This window comes from Equus caballus, chromosome 19 (genome assembly GCF_041296265.1).
Source record: "Equus caballus isolate H_3958 breed thoroughbred chromosome 19, TB-T2T, whole genome shotgun sequence".
Lineage (NCBI taxonomy): Eukaryota > Metazoa > Chordata > Mammalia > Perissodactyla > Equidae > Equus > Equus caballus.
The window spans coordinates 59,041,026-59,045,119 of NC_091702.1; the positions used below are offsets into that span (position 1 = coordinate 59,041,026).

At 45.1% G+C, this 4,094-nt stretch overlaps 1 long non-coding RNA gene across 1 annotated transcript; it reads right to left on the reverse strand.

Annotated features, from left to right (window-relative positions):
- Positions 1–824: 824 nt before the first annotated feature.
- Positions 825–2,190, reverse strand: LOC138918999 (uncharacterized). Its single transcript, XR_011428859.1, has 2 exons — positions 2,053–2,190; positions 825–1,189 (listed from the first exon to the last, which is right to left on the reverse strand). It is a non-coding gene; the product is annotated as an uncharacterized lncRNA (long non-coding RNA).
- Between the last annotated feature and the right edge of the window lie 1,904 nt (positions 2,191–4,094).

Here is a 4,094-nt window from a genome sequence, read left to right on the forward strand (position 1 = left end):
ATCAGCGTTGATGGGGCGAAGGTCCTGCCCAAATGGGGATCCTGGGAGGCCTTTCTCCAGTCACTTTCACTCACTCTGTCCCCATTTGGTGAGCACCAACTCTGTGAGTGCTAGGCACCAAGACAAACACACAGTTTCCCCAGCCTCCCTGGCTAAGGCCACACGATCCACAGAGGAGCTGCTTTGGTGAGCATAAGTCAGAGCTGGAGAAAACCTTGAGAAAGTTCTGAAGCTTCTGTGCCTGAAGTTTCAAGTCAGTATGGAAGCAGCCAATTTACCGGCTATGGACTAAACGTGTCTCCCCAAAATTCGGATATTGAAGCCCTAATCCCAATGAGATCGTATTTGGAAGCAGGGCCTGTGTCAGGGGACTTGGGTGAAGTTAGGTCATGAGGGTGGGGTCCTCATAATGCGGTTAATGCTCTTATAAAAAGAGGAAGATGTAACCAGGAAGTCGGCTGTCACTAGATACTGAATCTGCTGGAACCTTTAGCTTGGACTTCCCATCCTCCAGGACTGTGAGAAATAATTGTTTGTTGCTCAAGCCGCCGAGTCTATGGTATTTTGTCATGGCTGACTAAGATATCACCCAAACTCAGTTCTTTGGAAATGAACCCACCAAATGATCGCTTTACAGAATGACCAGATAACTGCAGGTACCATTCAAAAGATTCGGCTAAAAACTTCCACTCAGAGTGTGTGCCGATGGAGCCAGACCTGGGCTCCAGAAAAATGGTAAGAACTTAGGTTTCCACTATGTCCTAACACTGCCTGAGGTGCTTTTATGAATTTCGTTATAATGTAAATCTCAGAACACTCAGCAGTCAGTTTCTCCAGACATGTTTTATCCATGAGGCATGTGAGGCTCAGAGAGGGTAAGAAACACATCCAAGGTCACCCAGTTGGTAACTGATACAGCCAGGTTTCAGCCCAGTTTCTTCTGGCTCACAGCCCCCGCTCTGTTCTCTGCAGCTGGGCCTGGGACGGCTGTGCAGGAGAAACATTTTCTGTCTCAGACTGTCGAATTCACCTTGACTCACTGGAAACGCCAAACCAGCGGCAAAGGTAGTTTCTAAAGAGTGCGCCTGGAGTTACTTCTTATGTCCTCTTGTTCCAGACGACTGAGACGGGTTTGCTGGTGATAAGACCGGAGGAACCTATCTCAACTGGCCGGCTGGACTCCGACACACTGAAAGAAAAGGTACGTAAAGGACAAAAACCACAGTTACGCTGAACATAGTGATATTTTCTCCTAGGAAATCCTCAGGTTTTACAACCAAATATTTGCTATAGATCCCCCCAAAATAAGAATCACTGTTCTTCTTTGATTCTAAGATACATAGTTTGGATAGTCTGACGTCAGGCTGTGTCTTAAGATCAACGTCTTTTCTCTTCTTCTCCTCTCCCACCCCAAGCGAGCTTTGACCTTCAAGTCAGAGGAATTGAAATGCTGCAATTCAAACAGCCCTGTGTCTTAATATCAACGGTCCTTAGAAAGGGGAACTATGGAGTAACGACAAGAAGTCTGGCCAGAAGAACACTAATTTGTTTTTATATCCCCAATACCTAAAGTGCAATATGCTTTCAATGTATGTTTGTTAAAAGGACAAATACTTCAATAAAATAGACATTGAATTTTTTTAATAGGGAAACTTTAAAACAAATGCCAAAGTACAGTGTTTTATAATGAACTCCCTTCATCCAGCTTCAGTATTTTCAACTCATGGCCAATCTACTTCCCTTCTCCACCCCCTCCCTGCCCCAGATAACTATGAAGCAAATCCCAGATGCCAGGGCATGTCACTGATAAATGTTCCCACATGTATCTGTAAAAGACAGAGACCACCCTTTTTATAAAGATCGATGACCACATTATCACAAGTTCCTGCAAATCTTCATCATGCCTCTTAAAACCAATACTAATAATTCCTTAATATCATCTGATACCCATTCGTATTTACATTTTCCTGATTATCCTAAATAGTCTTTCTCTCTCTCTCTCCTGTCTTTTTTGACGGTTTATTTGCCTCAGGATCCAAACAAGGCCCATACCCTTTTTCCCTGTTGGTTGTGTTGTTGTCATTGAAGGAACCGGGTTTCTGTCTGGTCGAGTTTCCCACGGTTTGGCTTCTTTTGATGGTGTCCCCATGACGTTGTTTAGTGTGTTTCCTTTTCTCCTGTGTTTCCTATAAAGTGGTACTCACAGCTGGAGGTTTGTGCAAACGCAGTTTGGATGTTTTGTGCTCCCATCAGGACACACGTAGTGCCTCGTTGTCCCTGTCTTTGGATGTTGTTAGCTGTGATGATGATTGCTTAGGTCATAACCAGCACTCTTGAAATGACTGCCCCATTTACTAAAACTTCTCCAAAATATACATAAAACATAACGAATCTGAGATGGATACACTACCTGTTCAGCCTTAGGTCCTGTTGGTTACAAAGAAGAGCGACTCCCTCGGGTTGGGCTGAATAACATGGGTCTCTGGTACGTCTTCTGCTGTGAGGGGAGAGCTGTGTACCTTAAGAAAAAACGCACTGCACAAATGTGTGTTTCAGTTAACAAAAAGCGGGGGAGGATGGGGACCACAGGAATCCCTGTAACAAAATCATTACTTATAGTTTCAAGGTCATGGCTAGAATACTGACACTACACATGAAAATGCAGCAAAAGATCCCACCTCGCACTTGCTCAAGAATCCTGCTGTAGGTGTCCCCAGCTTGGCGCTTCTTGCGCGCCTCCATCACGTTCAGCAGAACAGAGGGGTTGTGACACTTCTGCCAAGACCTTCCAGCTGCCCACAGTTCTGTATTGGTGTCGAGAGTATGCACATGTCCCCTAGTTAATCAATCCTGTTGTGTCCCATTTACATAGAAACGCCCTCTGTGTACACACATGGCACTAAAGGAGCTAGGAATCTCACAGGCTCTCTGGGAAAGAGCCAAGTGTGTATGCAGACCTCCTGGAGGCCTCGGTTGGTTCCGAGGCAGCTGCAGGGACCAGAGGAGCCACGATCAGCATGGCTGTGTGTGCAATTCTTTTTGGGTGTGTCCACGTCTCTTCCCAGGATGGACTAACTTCGTTATGCTTTACTGTGTGTGTCTCTGTGAGTAAGACAGGCATTTGAATGCCCAATACATCCATCTGGCACTTTCAAACCTTTTTGGCCACCACTTAATACATTTTTATCGTCACCAAGTACACACAAGCATGTAGGTGAATGTGCGTGCTGTGATATAGATATACACACACATATAATCATTCAAAGTCAAGTTTCACACACTGTCATGCTTACTCTCCGTGATATGTTGGGATATTTTCTTTTCTATTCTATTCCTTTGTAAAAAAAAAAAAAAAATGCTGGTTATGACGCACTACATTTAATTCAAAACCCGTTGATGGGTCATAACTTTCATCTTGAAAACTATACCCGACAGTGAAGGCAGAGATCAGAGAGCATCAAAGTAAAGTTCTTGGGAACTCTACTGGTTCCAAATGCAATAATTGAGACTCTTCAGAGACTGGAGCATCATTACACCGTGAGTCCAGTCAGAAATCAGAGCATGTTTATATTTGTCACGTAACGCGGCATCACTACTTCAACCTTCCATGATCAGACACCCCTTTGGCTATAATTCATGGTCAGGTTAATCTGGGGAGTCAATCCCTCAGGGAGAGAGAAGCCCCTGGGCCCTGAGAACCCTCTAGAAGCCCTGCCTCTCCTCTTGTTGCTGTGATGGATCTGCGCTTCTGCACAGTAATCATCCCTCACATGAACCCAGCTCTATTTTTCTAGCTCAACAGGACACACTGTGCTCTCTGGAGCCACGAAGGGGAGAAAATATTCCCCCCGATGCTCCTGCATGATGAATTCTTCCACCTCTACATAAAGCCCTGCTTACAGAGCTTGTCTTTTTGGCTTTTTGAACGTCCAACTATGACAGGAGAGCTGGGCTGGAGAACAATAGCGCTGCTGCTGCAGCCGGCTCGTGTTGCTCACATTTTTCACCCCTTCCTTGTAAGGAGCTCCTAGCTCCAGGGGAAGACAGAAAGACAAGAGGGAAGGAAAACCCACACAAAATCAATAAATTTACCC